This window comes from Thunnus maccoyii, chromosome 9, assembly GCF_910596095.1.
Source record: "Thunnus maccoyii chromosome 9, fThuMac1.1, whole genome shotgun sequence".
NCBI classification, from domain to species: domain Eukaryota; kingdom Metazoa; phylum Chordata; class Actinopteri; order Scombriformes; family Scombridae; genus Thunnus; species Thunnus maccoyii.
Genome location: NC_056541.1, coordinates 29,736,031 through 29,754,107, shown reverse-complemented (window position 1 = coordinate 29,754,107; position 18,077 = coordinate 29,736,031).

Below are 18,077 nucleotides of genomic sequence, written 5' to 3'. Positions count from 1 at the left end.
CCCTGTCACCAACACTCATTTCTAGCGCTCAACGAGATTAGACTCAACTGGCGGCGGTAGAGACAGAGGCATCAAATTAAGCGAAAGCGGCTGACAGCGAGCATGTTCAGCGCGCTGGCTTTCTGCAGGCTGTTTTCTTCCGCTTTGCCTCGCATGAAATGTTATCTTTCAGCCTGCATTCCAAAAGAAGGGATCAAAGATTAAATTCGGGGTAGATTTGGGGAGTCGTTTGAAGAGTGAGCACACCAAAAGGAAAAGTGTGGGTTCAAAAAAGGTGAACTTTGAGGTAGAGATGCATTCAAGACATGCCTGGTAGACAGATTTCATCATTTGGCTTCAACTTTTGCAGACTTTGTTGTGATGACATGGGCATAACTTATTGCTGTCTCTGCGTTTCTCTGTCACACACATGCACATATCATGTTCCCCACCCACATACACTTTGAGACATCTTATCCCTCTCACACACACACACACATGCACACACAAACAAACACACAATCCCCCACGACTATACCTACCCATGCGCTCACACGTAGGCTTTTTGACAGAGTGAAGTTGTCAGGGAAATGGAGAGGAAATGACACAGGGCATATTTTCACAAATCTCCCCTGTTGGCATACTCCGCTCTGGCACAGGGCCTGTCAGCAGCCTGTCTCCTCAGTTTAGCCATCAGAGCACACTGGGACACGCTTGTCCTCACACAGGAGGGAAAACAGAGGGAAATGTCAACGGGGAGAGACAGAGAGGTGTGTGAATGTGTGTGCATGGAGATGTTTGAGAAAGAGACATCGAAGAAGTGACAGATGCAGAACCAGAGAAAGGAAACTGAGAAGGAGACAGAGGAAAAGAGAGGCATGGTCGAAGCATCGAGTCAGAATGAGTTAAACGTTTGGAACGATTAAAAAATTTCACATCCATAGAAAGAGGTTAAGTCTAACTCTACCCTGCTGCCCTCACCGCTCCTCCCCCAAACAGAAATGTCAAATGCCAGGCCATTATCCCGTTTACTGGTACTGTAACATAAACCGAGGGGCTCGGGGCGCCGTGCGTCACCGCGACTTTGACGAGGTGGCAGCCGGCCAAAGCAGGCAGTCTGCACATCTACCTGCTTCACTGGAGGCACTGCATTGGCCCTGATGGCTGTCTCCCACAACCCCCTGCTCTGCTGCTGCTGCTGCTTCCCTAAACACACACACACTCCCCAGCTGTGTATGCCATCCTACAGCCGCAACAGACACTGTGCTGTTCTGCTGCACACCTCAGGGCTAACACAGCCTCCTGTCACACAGCCCAACTAATTATCTTGGCGTAAAGAGGAAAAACACTAACAGGAGATGTTGCACATATTTTAAACAAATGCTGAGACCATGTATCCTGGATGACAGGCATAGCAGAGGCCATGGAAGTTCAGGTTATTGCTCTAGTTATATTAAAGCAGGGGTCTCAAAACTACCAACCCCTGCTCAGACCACAAAACAATTTCATACGTCCCCCACATGTTTAGAATGTATTGTTTAATGTGGCCCACAAAATTCTTTTTTTTTCTGTTTTTATTACACCCCAGCATTTATTTTTCTGCTGTAGCAATGCTTCAAAATAGAATTGGAGCATAAAAATAATTTTTTTGTTTCACATTTTTTAAAGCGAGTTGCATCCACACTTCGCTGCTGTTGGGTGTGATGCGGTACTCCCTGAAATATCTCTGTAAAACTAAGGTGCTGTTTAGGCCGACATTAGAGAAAAAGAAAAAAAACATTATTCTATTAGCCATTTTGTATTTTTGACGTTGATCGTATTTCATTGTCTCACCAGAACCTGTAGCAGCCTTGTGCACTGTTTTCATGCAGAACTGTTTTTTGTCTGAATGCCCACTAAAAAAAAGCTAACTTAGAGCACAGACAGTTTCAAGAGACATAGACAATTGATTGTTTTGGGGTTTTTTTTGTGGAATTCAATGTGACTACTACCTGTCCCGTGCAAACTTTGGGTGATTTTTGGCATCCAGGGTTCCAGAAGTAAATTTCACATTCACTCTCTGTATTGACAATGATAAGTGAGTTATAGTTGGAACACTTTTAAGGCTTTGATTGGCACAAAACTCTCCATGTTGAATCATCAGTACAAAAATGTAAGGAAATTTGGGAAGAACCATCTAATCACCGAGCTTAAAGTTCTGTTGCATGTGGTGCTAATAGTGAGCTCAAGCTAAAGCTGATAATACATTCACGCCGCTCTATGAGCAGGAGAGGAATTATTTTTATGAATTTATGTTTTTTGACATATATGTATATAAATATGTACTCATGATTTATTTTATTTTGTTCATATTTGTTGTGTGTGAAGTACACTGAGCTGACATTGTATGAAATGTGCTATATAAATACAATTGATTGATTGATCGATGAGCATCTCAGTATTTACTGCCATGTGGTTATACTAATCTGATGTTATGATTTCTCAAAAACAAAGTTGTAATAATTGAAACATGACTATAGAAGCTCCTTCCACTTTGAAACTACTGCTACTGACACTGACAGATCGAGGCATTGTTACATTACAGTGATGTTTCCACACATCAAAGTTTTCAGAAGGTAGAAGCACAACAGTAGTTTGGTGACATTCATGTTGAAGGGTAAACAGCTAAAGGAGAATGGAGGTCAGCCTGCTGCTGTTGGGCTGCATGGAAGCCTCGTGGGAAAGACCCGGGGCCACAGCCACCTTTCACCAACACCCTGTCTGCAACAGGGACATCGCCAGCAGTATAAACAAGGACACGTATTTCTGCTGCTGTTTCCTGTGCATGAGTGTGTGTGTATGTGTGCTTCTACTGGCTTCTGCCAAGGGACTTTTGATTATCCTGTCCTGAGGGAGCTGCATCCCTGAGGAGCGTGGGTGATTAGCTTGTGGCTATTGCCTGTCACCGCTTCCCCCTACATCACTGCGCACATACACACACACAAAGTTACACCGCACATATTGCGTGCACTGGAAAGGGGAGATGCGGTTAACATGTACTCCCTAGGCGGTGTGAGGTCACCCAGTTCTCTATTTCAAAGGAGACAGGGTCGCCGTCGAGCCAGCCGAGGCCCTCTGGAAGCAACCAGTCATGTGTGATTTTCCAGTCCAGTGCTCTGTGATGAGCAGGTCTGGCCATGGTTCAGCCCCCAGGGCCTGGCCCGCAGAGAGACTGGCGGGCTTGGAGCTTGTCCACCTTCTGCTCCGGCCTTGTCGTATCATTGGGAATGAGGGCTCATCATCGCCTGCCAACCAGCACTGCAGTCATCATTCTCCTCCGCTCCCTCGGCCTCACTGGGGCCCCAGCTCTGGTAAATTATGCTTACCCACACCATTATTAGACTCATTATAGACCCATTTGAGTGGCTTTCAGCCTGTCACAGGCGCTCAACTATGTCTTCGGCTTGACTTGATTTCCTCTGACAGGCTTTTCTTAAACTAAAAGGCTGGGGAGGGGAGTTGGAGAGATGGGAGACTGCACAGAAAGAGGAAAATGTGTCTTGAAGGAGTCGAGCAAGGGGTTTGGAGGCTGATGTAGAACATTCATTTGCTTTTATGATGAGGCACATATTGCAGGTTTTGGCGTGGCTCACCATATCTAAAAAAATCATTTCTGCATTTCAGTTAGAGGTACACTAATGTAAATGGTTTGAGGGGCAAGAAAACTGGCAGGTTGAGTCCATCTTTCTGGTTGTTGACACATTTTTAAACACAGTTGAGAAATGACCCTCATTTCTGGAAACCTAAGGCCTTTCAATTTTACTGTGCTTGGCAAACCGATGCAGCTCACTTGGATTCCCAATTGCCTGTCAACTGCTGGGTCTGCCATCCATTCATTTCCCAAGTCCTGTCCCTGCTAAGCCCTCCGCTACATCTTTCATTCTGTCATCGCTAACATGATAGGGAATTCCCCAGGAGAAAGGGAAACTTCATTGGGAAAGGCTAGGAGAAGTGTGTACAAGCTCTCCATGGAGCTCCTCCTCCATGCTAAACGTAAACGGAGCCAAGATCTCTCAATCTGTGACGGCTCATTTGGAAATGTGGCCCTGGGCTCTTGTTCCCTCTCGCCCTTGCCAAATACAATAATTCTTTTTCATTTCTCCAGCTCAATTTTATAATTTTGTGATTTTTCAAAGTCAGCTACGGTCTTTTGAAGTATTTTATTGAATTTCCTGCTGGACTCAGCTCTAAAATTTTGCCCCAGCTTAGCTCCCTACTGCAGTTTCACTTTTCTGTCTCTGACAGTCTTTTGCAACATGGTCAGCCTCTAATGCTGGGATCAGACTACACATATTGAGCCCGACTTTGACACAATTTTGTTGTTGCTTACCAATTTCCAGCATCGGGCCCAATTATGAATGTTGGGAATAACAAACGGGCCTTATAGTGTGGCATCTGGGACATCCCCCAACACCCCAACGAAAAGTGTGGCATGTCAGAATTTTTTGTACTATCCTGCCTGGTTTGACATCACCTATGATGTGTTACTTGACGTTGACCAATAGGATGACATGAGTCTGCTCGCTGGTGCACATACGTATGTAAACACTGACACAGAAAGTCAGAGCTGTCCAGCAGCTGTCCGGCCAAGCTGAGCTGCATTTAGTGTCTCATCACCTCCACAGGAAAACCTGCCGTCAGTCATCAGTGACCATTTTCTTGATTTCAGTTATATATATCACTATATAGTTTTTCAGTTATAACTGAAATCAAGAAAATGGTCGCTGATGACTGATGGCAGTTCTTCCTGCCTAAATCAGCCTGTGGAGGAGGCAGAGATGAGCTGCTGTTCTCCCCGCTGTCTGGCACCCCGCGACTCAGTTCTGCTGGACAGCTTTGACTTTCTATATTGGTGTTTACATATGAGCACCAGAGAGCAACTCAGTTATAGTGATTGTGAAACCACCTGATATTAAAACATATCTTTGTATCTTCATTAACAGAGTATACAATTCTCAAAACCCAATCATTTTTCCTTCCAGGAGACCTTCTGTCTACATATAGCGAACATGGTAGCTATCTACATTTATGTAATGTTCTTGACATGTTGACACATTCGTTATCTCAAGTTCTCTTTGAAGGATAGACAGCCCATACTGCCCTATTCATGACACCCAGGAAGGGGTTTTTTCTTCTTTTCTTTTTGGAACACAAGACCGCCAGTATCACACATAGCGCTTCTGTAGCCATGATTGACAATTTCTTGACCCTCCTCCCCAACGACCTATGAACTCGTGAACAATGATTGGTCAGGGTCATACTTGTAGTGTGGCCAGACACGGCAAGAACGATTGCCTAATCTGATATGGTGACCATCATGAAAGACAACAATATTGTGTAGTCTGATCACTGCATAAAACATTTCCAGTTCACCTTCCAGTCTTAAACACACTTTTTAAAAAGCCATCCTCCTACTGCATTAGTCGCAATCATTATTTCTTCATCTGGCTTTCTCATTATTTTCAGCAATATTTCTTTGCATTTCACCTCTCGACTCTGTCAAGAGTAGCTGTGGGTGATATCATTGTCATGTCACTCCTCATTTACATCACAAGGATTGACAGGAGGACCTGGGCCAGTTCTGCTTCTGATAATGGCTGATCTAATCCATACCACTGCATACTTTCTCCCACTCAGCTCCTCTGTTCTTGGCATCGATGCCTTTAAACCCAAAAAGCCTCCCTCTCTCACCCCCCTACATGTGTTTGCAATTCCCCTCCAGGGGGTTATGATTCAACAGCGGCATCATCTCAATTCGTCTCAAAGCATGAAGCATCGCAAGAGAAACTAAAGTGGGAGACAAGACGGCCCTCTCTGCCCCCCTTTTAGAGGCAAGAGCCTGAGTGTGTTTGGCGGAGTTGGACGTGAGGCTCGCTCTTTGGGATGTGGGAGTTTAAGAAGAGAGTGCCACGCTGGCCTAATCACATTACGGGTGCCATATTATGTGTCAAGCTGTCACTTTCAATTTGAGCCACCGCACTGCAGCAGCAGGCCTTGGCTTTTCTTCATATTTCTGTTTTGATTGGGGCTTGATAGTGACTAGGCTGGAACTCGGTGTACACAGCAAGCAGGGGAGACGCCATTGCACCGACTGAAGAGTATTGGTCATATGTTTACAATTAGCATTGGTTGGGGTATGGATGGAGGGTGTGTGTGTGTGTCTATCGTTCCCAGTGACCTCTTCACACTGAATCACATGTCTAATCTTATTCTTGTCTCCTGTTTGAACTGATGTCATGTGTCTCATCGTCCAATCTGTCACACTGGTTGACGTGGAAACCGTGTCGAAAGGCTGGGGGGAGGGCACGGATTGTGCAGGAAAAGTCTGCGGAGTCGCTCAACTCCATGAGTGGGGTAAATTGAAGAGATACAGACTGACAAGAGGGAAAGAGAGGGTAGGCGGGGTTATGGGATGGTGGGAGCAGGGCGTGAGTTCAGTCAGAGCCAATTGTCCTCGAATTGAGTGGAATGACTCAGAGGAATTGGTAGAAGTTGGGTCTTTTGTGTGCAAGCAGCTGAAACGTTTGAGCGATCGAGTTGAAATCCCCCCTGTTTTTCTACTCCGGAGTCTGTTTTTATAGCTATTCAGATCCAGCCTCCACTGAGCAATCACTGTTCTCCCTTTTTCTCTCCCCCTTTCCCTCCTTTCATTTATCTATCTCTCGCTACATCTCTCCATCTGTCTATGTTCAATAGATCATCGGCTTGGTGATAAAGCCCAGCAACCTGTCAGGGCTGAGGGCTTTGAGCTGCTCTTTCAGACGAGGCTTCACTATCAGTTGACAAAAGAAGCAAAAATAAGTGGAGATGAGAAACAGAGGGAGAGGAGCAGGGGTGTGGAAGGAAGGTGAAGGAGAAAGCTGGGCCCTGGTAGCTATGCTGAAATCCTGAGACATCCAGCTGTGTATCTGTCATTTTGAATAGGTTTTCATCTCAATCTCCTCTGAATGCTAAATATCTCCCACGATCAGAGAGCTGTCTTGCTGCCAGTTGATGATCTATAGCCCAAATCCCATCTTCACCATAGCCATGTACACATTTTCCCAAGTAGCTGGTGGCCTCAGAGGCAACAGTAGCTCCCCAGTAGAAATATAGTTCAGAACATTAGCAAGAAAGAGATGGAAATGTAAGGAATAAAGTAAAGATTATAAACTGATTCTTGTTAGCTACATGCCAGCCAACAGGTCTTTTAGTTTACCCATGTAAGCAACTAATTTAACTGGCTCCCAGTTGAGCAGGTTTCCCTCTAAAAGTAAATGATTCAAATCATTAGTTGAAGAGCCCCAGATTCGAACCTCATGTTGGCAAAGGAAGCATAATATTTTTGACCCTTCGTAAGACTGTCCAATAGTGATTCCACTTGCCATAAATTCAAGAAGGTTTATTGGCTCACTGACACTGTATCTCAGTAACTACTGCTGGTGGCTGCCAGTACATGAAAGATATAGGGGAGGTAGGTTAAAGGGGACCTATTATGCTCATTTCCAGATCTATATTTTTATTCTGGGACTACACTAGAGAAGCTTTGCATGATTCACAGTTCAATAAATTCCTTATTTATTTTAAACTGGCCCTTTATGCAGCCCCTCAGTTCAGCCCCATTCTCTAACAGGCAGTCTTAGTTCCTGTCTCTTTAAGGCCCCCCTCGTGATGAGCCCACTCTGTTCTGATTGGCCAGCATTCCAGAAGCCTGCTGAGGGGCAGCCATATCAGAATTATGTTAAGTTACTGTCGATGAAAACCCAACATTTCCCGCTTTACTGCTTCATATTAAAAGCTTTTAAATAACTAAATAATGAGAGACTTTTATTGTGAAGAATTTACAAGAAATGAAATGTCTTCCTCACTGAATTAGCAGAGCTTCATTAGCTGTGCTAAAAACTTTTCAAGACAACAACATATGGAGATATTTTGAGTTATTTGTTCAGCGGATCAGTTAGAAAAAATGCAGTGAGGAATAGTACAAGCAGAAACAGCCACAGTGATGTTGATGTTTCATGAAGTCCAGATGAGAATGGGTGAAATTCAGGACAGGGGTGGGCGTGGTCACAGTGGGTGTGGCTTCCAGTGCTTTACATTCAGTGTCAACGAACATTAAAACACGTGAAAGTCAAAACTCAACGCTAAAATTAATTATTTTTGTTCATGAAGTCAACTGTCATTAGGAAAAAGAAACACAATGACTGTGTTGTATGTAACAGTGTGTAAATCATTATCCATTACACAAAATAAATTTTATTTTATTAATTTCATCAGTGCGCTGCCTATCACATCTGTCTGCATGACGCGCATGTCAGATCATTCCTTCTCCATGGCTGCCTGCAGCTACACTCCCCTTGTCCTTGTAACTGCAACTTCTGTTTCATTTTAAAAAAAGAATAAATCAGTCAATTCAGAACAGGATTACAAGTCATATATATTTCAAAAATAACTACATATTGTTTCTTGAGCAGCAATAGTAATGTTGACCTCAGAAAGTCACCATATAATCTCTGTAATACCTCAGTGGAAATTAATGTAGTGTTCCTGAGTTCAGTTGACTCACTACACCTTTCTACTTACCACGGGCTGTAAGTAGAAAAAAATGTTGGAAACCAAGAGTTAAAAGTAGTCTGAAGCTGGTGCTTTTTGTTCACAGGGATTACTTCTACATATGTTTACCTCACTATTTGACACTTAAGCCACGTTTAATATGAACATCCGACACTGTATTCATATCAGTTCATATCAGTAAGTTCTCCTCTGTGAACATGCTACCAGTACATAGTCTGTTCCTATCCAGACAATAAATGTCCATTATTCCTCAAAACAACGCTGAGGGGTTGCTTAACTAGGTGTACCTAGCTGAACTCAGTCCTAAGTTCTAAGTTTCACAAACCTAGTTTTGTCTCAAAATTACATATATGTAACCTAAATGTAATGGAAAAGGGTAATGGAATAGTTCATAGCAAGGAGTGCAGAGCTGTACGATGACAAAATATCTACAGTAGTAACCACCAGTAATTACACAAAATTAAGATGCTGTTTCATGTCGACATGTCGCATTAGCTCAAACTTGCGTAATAGATTCCACCTGGAAAATTCAGATTTGGGTACAGATGTAATTATTACCAGTGAAGCATAGAATGATGAGGTGTAGTTACTTGCAGTTTAGAAAAATAATATCATGCACTTACCCAACAAGTCAAAGCAAAGTTGCTGTGACAGTTTGGTCTTAAACTACTCATTATATACACATCATAGACTTTCAATCCTATAGAGTAATGTGCTGCTCTGTATGTCAGTGCCTAGGTAAAGACACTGCAGTGCCAGAGGCAGGGCTTCCATTTTGTATGTAGCTCAGTGGTGTTAATGGAGCATAGCAGTCACATTGCAAAAGCTACGTGTTTTCTTCCTCATCTTTACCAAATGTCTCATGCTTCTGTAAGGCACTTTGAACAATTTATTTCTGTCACTTTGTTGTTAATGCAAGACTAATCCTTTGAAGGGCAATACATCCATCGGTCGTCAACATTATTCATGCTTATTTCCAGTATGATGCTGGCCAAATTACAAAGGACAAATGATACAGCACAAGGACCTGATTATCCAAATGCAGTTACCAAGACATCCATATGAGTGCAAGTAACTTGTCATGCTCTGAGTGTTTCATCTGACTTGATTTATTATGCCTCATTTACATTCCAGCTTCTCATAGAGCTAATGGTCCATAAATCCTGCGTAGATAATGTCCATAGATTAAAGTGAAATAACAGGCAGTATAAATCAATCCCAGAACAGAGTGATCTGTTGTTTCAATAATGTGCACCATTAGTTTGAATAGCAGACCCCTGACACACATGCATACACACCACTTTATTCTCTTCTCTCAGTCTCTTTTTCTCGCCATAACTCTTTTCAGACATGAAAGATGGTATATTGCTGGTTAAATGTCCATGTAAGCCAGTGGTTTTCAGCATTCACACTTTGGTCTCCCATATGGAACAATTCTATATTGACTCCTCATACATGGCATGACTGCTCTCGACAGGTTACTGTTTTTCCCTTCTCACAATGGTCACAGCACTACTGGAAAACAGGGGTGCATTGAAAAATAATGGCACCAAGGAGAAGTGTGTTCTCACTTTTCATACAGACTCTCCGTGATGAGCTAAAAATTTTATTTTGCAGTTGAATGACTGTATCCCTGTATCCCCCTGGCTTGACTGCCAATCCCCCTTTTGGTCACCCTGATAGTTGTTATTAGATTACTCTTACTCCATGTTCCAACTATTTCAAATTAAGTGCTGTCTGTGCACACCTGGTAGATAAGCCCATAGGAAAAATTTAATTATGCAAAAGACAGTTTGAATTCCCACATGCTTGATTTATTGAAAATTAAACATTTGGGCCACAGACTTTGTGCTGACAGTGTGCGAGAATTCAGACTTTCTCTTACCGTAGAGGTGTTCAGTACATGTACGAACAAATCTTTCGAATCTTTATAGTGTGCTGATGGAGAGCAGTGGAGCTCCCCTCTCTGGTGACTGAGAGCCATAATACAATACCTCCTCATTAAAAGCTTATTGAAAGACAGCAAATCCTACAGAAACATATTAGAAACATAACAGTATAATGATCATAAAATGATTTTACTATTGTAAATAAGTGGCTGCACATAACACCTTGAACTAGTAAACTGAAAATACTGCTGAACTGAAGACAACTGCAAACTCCATCCTGATAGTTCCTGGGCCTTTGGGAGGAACCACCTCTGGAGTACGGCCTTTTTTTTGGAACCAGGAACTACAGTATATCCTACAAGAACTAGTAGTTCCCGGTTACTCCGGTCAAAATGCAGGTGAAGTTCCCAAGTTTCTAAAAAGGGTCTTAGGAAAGTTCCTTTGGTGAAAACAGGAACCAGGAGAATCAGGAGCACAAGTTATAGCAGCCCGAGGTCTGTGTTACACAAATCATTCAGCAGTGCAAACTCTGCCCTTATAGTTCCTGGGCCTTTGGAAAGTACTATCCCCTGAGCAGGGACATTTTGGATGCCCAGAACTATGGCTGATGAATTAAATTTTGAACCTGCTTCCTCTGGTTGAAACACAGGTAATGCTCTGGCATTCCTGAAAAAGTTCCTATGCTCCGAGAAAAAATCCTATACATTCATGGTCACAGATGAAACAACAAACTCACTCATATAATCAAAAACACACACATACACACAAACAAGCCCACTCACAAACATATTTACTCCAGTTTCAAAATGGGGGGGCTGGGGGGTTGGAAAAACAACATGCTCGCTGCTTTATGAACACACTCAGCAGTTCCCAGCACAAGCAGGGGTTTAATATTTTACAAGGGAGCAAAAGTTATGGACTCTAATAAATATGCACACGTGCTGCTTGTGCAGAGTTATTGGCACTGGCAGGCCGCATTAATATGTCACATTAAAGTAGGCCGCCTGTTGACAAGCCCTGTGTGACCCTGTCAGTTTGCACGCTCCACACACACACACACACACATACACACACACACACACGTATTATCACATACTCAGTGCCATTCAGTGATCTGTATTTTAAAGAAATGTTATGCACTTGCATCCTAAAACTCGTAGCAGAATACATTATGTCTCCTAAGGTTCAAACCGCATAATGCAATACAGATCTTGATACATGTCAACCACCAATAAGAGGAAGCAGCAGCAGTGAGAGAAAATAAGAGTAAGAATGAAATTTAGAGAGAGAGGGAGAGAGACATCAAAGGCCAAGTGTTTTCCATACAAGAGGGCGAGCAGGGCTTTAGATCAGACAAGCTCCTCTGTAAACAGCCTCCTCAGATCCTGCCAGCAGGAGGTTCCCCTTCAGCACGCTGCTTTGTCTATCAAAGTGCTCGCATAGTATTGAAGGGGCACTGGAGCAGTACTCCTTGCCACTTCCCTCCCTCCTCATATAGAAAGCCGGGCCTCTACACCCCCCGACACTGAATCACAAAATAAAGGTGATTATCTCCTCCCACTCCCACCAGCACTTCCACTTCTTCTTCCCTTTTCCTCCCTCCAGCTCCTCACTCCTTCATGTGTTTCAAAGATTCCTCTCATAAAAACTTCCTCCTTCTCCTCCTCCTCTGCCACCCTTCAAACAGTTGTTTTGTTCTTGAGAAAACACTTTTTTACTAAAGGTATACTTTTACTAAATCTTGTCTTTTGACCTTGGCGTGTTTTTCAAGCAAGTACAGGAAAGCATTGGAGAGCAAGTGAAAGTCCCACAAAGGAAAAGTGTACCATGAAGGCCAAAAGAGAATAAAGTCCATGCCGCACTTATTAACGAGAACACTGTTTCTCCTCTGAGCCCGAGTGGAAAGTAATTGTGGGGCTGATTTTCTTCTTCTTCTCCACTCTTTTCAATGGGCTTCAGGAGTCAGCTTTACAAGCTCTTCCCTGCTCTCATCCTCCACTGATCAAAGCCTGCTCGCACAGATATATTTCCCCTCACAGACAATGCCTCTTCTCAAGGTGCTGTCAGGTTCCCTTCTTTGCTTTAATTTCATCTCTTAAACTTTTTTTTAATCCCCGTACCCCCTGCCTCCCTTCCCTCTCCTTCTTTTGTGAGGGCTGTCAGCCGTGACAGTTTGTTGCCAGGAGGGACTTGTGGGAAGAGAAGGTAGGTGCACTTTTACAAAGAGCCGCCGCCTGGCTGCACCTCACTCACACTGTCACTCAAAACAGCCCGACTTGCGCTCGCACACACACGTACATGAAGGCAAGGTGACATGCCCGGCTTTCATGCACAGCCACCAGTAACAATGGGACGCTCGTGCATTTACACTCAAACCCACACACTGAAACATGACAGACACCTTGACCTTGTGTTTGTTGTGTCACGGAAGGTATCAGCGCTGAAGAGAGGGGGCTGGTGGGGTGGTGAGTCGGGCTGTGAAGCCGGTTGCACTGTCTGGGTGTCTCAGATCATAAGCCAGAAGGAAACTCGGAGCGACAGAGCCGTGATGGAGCGCTGGCAGAGCCGGCGCTGACAGAGCCGGCGCTGACAGGGCTTAGATGACAGACAGAGGCTTGACGGACGCTGACATCTCCCTGTCGCCTCGGGGAGACACGCAGCCCTGAGTGAAACCTGAGGAGTCCTCCCTGCAGCCATAACTACCAGCCAGCCCTCACAAGCCTAATCCCTTAAAGTTCACACAAAGACACCCGGGTGACAGAAGGGCAGGAGCAAAAAGGAAGACAAGCAGAGAATCATTTAATTTTCTGAGAGAGAAAGATGACGAGGAGAGAGTTTGCCTTAAGGGAAAGGATTGAGTTTGTGAAACATTAATTAGACCTTTTCCCTCCCCCCTGCTCCCCTCACCCCCTGCCTATCTATCTTCATTTTGTCAGGGCTGGGGCACCTCAGAGCAGGTAAATAGTTTCATTTGTTCTTGTAAAGGCAGTTGCAGGCAAGTGTAAGAATTACTCTGATGTTTTGCCGAAAGTCAAAGTTCTGTCCTCTAGCTTCAGTCAATATCATATTACCAGAAGATGCCAATAGCCAATATTTTGTGGTAATATTCAGCATCTCAATGATGTCCTTGAATTCCAGTAAAACAGCCTCTTAATCAGCTATTGAAAGTTTGGACAACCTCCTCAAGCTAAATTCAGTAATATCTGATATCATTCTTTTTGGGTGGCCAGCAACAGCTGGGCCAGCCCTATAAACGCCAATGTCCACAACTGATTGAGTGAGTCACTGACTGAGTGATGAAGTTACACCATTGGTCAGCCAAAGGTGGCTGAAGCTTGGGACAGTCAAGTATCCCAGAATGCATTTCATCACCAACCGACAGTGACAGCCGAGATTTTGAGCCAGGCTAAAAGCTGTTGTAATTTTCACTGTGGGACTGTTAATATGTCACTTTATTAAGTCCATATAACGCCTATTTGGAAATTTGCTCTAATTTTTTCGGAGATGTTTTGGAGCTGCGGGATGGGTGAGACCAGCTGTCATCTCAGCTGCTGGCAGCCCGACTCCTGAGATGATCGGCCGGTCAACCTCCATCGTCATCAAGAGAACATGATCCAATGAACTGATCTGTGCAGCTCTTTGGTGATTTACCGCTGGCTCTAATGTCTCTGCAGCATTTTGATATATGATATAATTCCTTTTGGAAGATAAATGTTGGTCTCACAGATGAAATCTAACAATTGTAACTGCCACATTAGTTTGTCTGAATGTGGCAGGAGAGAACAACAGCGCTGCCTCTGGGGCTCTATATGTACAGATATCACCACATTGCAAAAACAACTGAAAATCGGCTGAATGTCTCCTGTTTCAGAGAGGCAGACAACAAGTTATTGTATTACAGGCATCATCTGGTAAAGTGTGACAGACACAGCCAAGCATGCTGCTGAGTTTAACCTTTCATTCTATGGCCTCTTCTCACTTATAATGTATTTTCAATACAGTTCTCATTGATATACTGTGTTTCTTATCTTTATGTTGTCAGAAAGCTGAAGGAGTATCAAAGATAGAGGGGCCTCATAAATGCTACTTAACCAAGGCAAAAAGCAAATCCTGCATGTCTGCACTGAGATGTCAATCAAATCTAACCTGTCTAACAACATAACAGAGTTTTCCTTTCATAAAGATATGTGTGGTGCACCGCAACAGTTTTACCACGCCCGCTACAGAATCCCCAATAATAAAACTTCCATCATGAAATGTTAAATGGATTCATAAACTTTGAGTGGAACCTGGTTTTCTTAACAGGATTTACGTTTTTTCTTTCAGGACTATGTGTCAGTTATGGGTTATTAAGACATGCGCCTGGTCAAGAACAACACTTAAGTACATTCTGAACCTGGCAACTGGCATTTAGAGGCCTTCTTGGTGCTAAGAAAACTCTCCCACACAATTATTGGGTCATTCACAGACCTATAACGAGACTAAATCACAAAATGCAGCCCCTTCATTGATTTCAATTATACTATTGTATTAGCACAGAGGATAAAATGACTTCTGCCATGAAAGTTTTCAAGGTCTAATAAACCACTGTGCAGTATTTGGCATCTGATAAGCTTTAAAAGTCATAGTTGTTCGAACTGGATTGTGTTTCATTCTCTCACCAGCACCTGAAGCAAGAGCCCTGATCAGCCCCGCTGTGTCTCTTCACAGTGCTATATTCAGTATAAAATAAAAGGACTTTAATGTAATAATCAGATCCTACTTAAGTGAGTCCATTGAGTCAAAGACAAATATACAGAGACAGCACAGTAAAAAAATGTTTTGCTTGTAAAAATAAACTATAAAAATATAGTTTCACCAATACAGTCATACATACACAATGTGCAAAGTTTGTTTATGCCCAAATGACCCTAAGAGGAGGATATATATTTCCCATATATTTGCCACCAGCCTTAGGTCATACACCCAAGGTCATTTAAGTCCCAAATAGATAATGCCTCTCAGAGATGTTCATGTGGATTTTTATATTATTTCTGAGCAGACAGATGATGAATATTAGAGGTTGGTGGCAATTTTATAGACAGTGAACAGTGAGCTGTTAGAGAAAATTGCTAGTATGGAAGGAAAACTGTCTACAGATAAATGACATTTGCAAATTTATCCGCATTAGTGAGGATGAATTTCCATTCCACATGAGGCCCCCCCATTGCTTCTTGTGGGGCTCCTCACCTCCTGGACCCCCTGTGTCAGTCCTGCTGAATAGGCAGCCAGCTGGGTGCTATAAAATCACCTAAAGCACTCAGTAACCTTCAGTGCTGAGTGTCATGGCTTAAGAGATGATTGTGCTGTCTTTGATGAGAGAAGGTGCCTCATCTCACACCTCCCTTTAAAACTTCAAGAGACAACCACTGAGCTCTCAGGAATGAGGATATTAGCTTGTCAGTGGGGTGACAAGTTTAGCACAATTGGAGCGTTTGGCTGAAGTAGATATATTGGGCGAGTCAAAGGGTCGGAGAGCACCAGTCACATGCTATTAGGCTCATGCTGGTTAATTTTACCGCAGAAAAGGAGGCGAAGATGTTCGTGTCCTCACCAAACTCACTTCTACTTTAGCCTTACTATCCGAAACGAAACAATTTGGAAACTGAAACACCACGCTGTGTCTGCACATCCAATTGGTTGTTTACAGTTCCAGTTTGAGTATTTCAAAGGCCTTGGCTTGCACACAGACAAAACTTTGACAATGAACAACAAACTGCGTCTACGTATGCGTATAGAAAGCCTGCATCAAGAGTTTTTTCAGCTTCCCGAAGGCAAGCAACACAGGTAAAAGTCGAGTTGCATTGTTTCAGATCATACGTGTGATGTTTGAGTCGTGGGAAGGCTTGTACACCCCTGCATCTATTTTGCCACCTTCAAAGTTTACTGTTTGTGATCTCAGGCGTGAATGTTGAGTGAGATCCTATAAGACACAATGTATTCTCCACAGTTATAACTCTCTCTTCTTTCCAATACCTTCATCTTTTTCCCAGTTCCTCCAGTGGCAAACAACACATTACTTTGACTGACAGCTCCAATCATTCTACTGTGTTTGCTTGGCAAGTTCAAAATGTGACTGACACTCAGCTCATTGGATAGAGGGGGTGACAGAGAGGGAGGGGAAGAGGGCAAGAAATTAAACAGAAAACAAAATCCTCCCAGCATGACAACTCCCCCCTCCCTCTGCCATCTTCAATCCCCCCGCCTATACTTCTCTTCCTCTTCTCCATCCTTTTCCATCATCTTTCCATTCCTGTCATTCCTTTTTTCCGCGAAATCCGCTTTGATAGCAGATCACCACGGGCCCGCCAAATGACAGATAATCCTTCACAGTTTTATCACTAAACCCTCTTCTTCCTATTTTGTCTCGCAGCATGTACAGTGCGTACAGCTGCCGTGTTTGCTGATACAATCTGCCAGCCAACGCGGGCCGTGGCGGATCACACAGAGGAATGGAGGAAGCTCGCCTCCACAGCCACAGATATATCATCGTAATATTCCTTATTTTTTTATTTACAAGAGAAGAAGCATTCACACATGTAAAAATTGATGTGAACATTTTTCCTGTTTTCTGCATTTATTCCACCTCCCACCTCATCCTGGTGATCCCCACTTAAATTAAATAGATACATAAATAGATTGATACAGGATATGCAAAATACTTACATTTGCATAAATTAATAAAGGTTATATAATGTTTTAATTGGATGCTGTAATTTGCCTCAGTACTCAAAAAATATTTCCTTCATTTTCTGTCATAAAACACTTAATTAAGAATCACAAAAATTAAGAATAATAATAATTAAAAATAAGACAGAAGGAAGTTGAACTGATTAAATTCTATTCACTTTTGTGTAAGGATGTATAAATTAATATAATATAACTGACTAGAGAACAACATACAGGATGGTTTACGAATGATGATAGTCTGTATTTTTCCTCCCTTTCTCAACAAGTCCACATAGCATTGTTGGCGATTTAAACCAGCCATCCTCTTACAGCATTCAACACCTGGGAGGACCCACTGCATAGTTAAGTTTGTGTACGACTCTGAAATTGGCTGCTAGCAAGCTAGGCTAACTAGCTTCCACTCCAAAAATAGAAACTCCTCTCACAAAGTGGAAGCTAGTTAGCCTAGTTTGCTAACAATACCACTAAGTCCCACCAGATGTTACTTTTCTTCTGTTATTGCAACACCTGCTGAGTGCCATAGTCAAGCTCCTGCACACTGTGTTGTGTTTGTCACTCATAATAGATATATACACTTATATACTGCACTGCGTACTGCTAGTCATTGTATTGATGTGTCAATGCAGCCGCCCTATACATCAGACCGGCAATACGTCATCCAGAGTAGGCTCACCACACCACACTCCTTTTTCGGGGAAAACAATCCGGCACCCTGCGTAGATGGCAATAACATAAACACAGGAAGTTGAAACATGTCTCCAAACTTCTACTTTAAACAAACCAGTTTAAATTAATAACGCTTTGCCGAAGAGTTGCTGTGTAGTTGGTGTACCAAAAATAAATCCAAAAACCCTGATCTCTGATTTGTTTCCCTGCATTGTCCTAAAA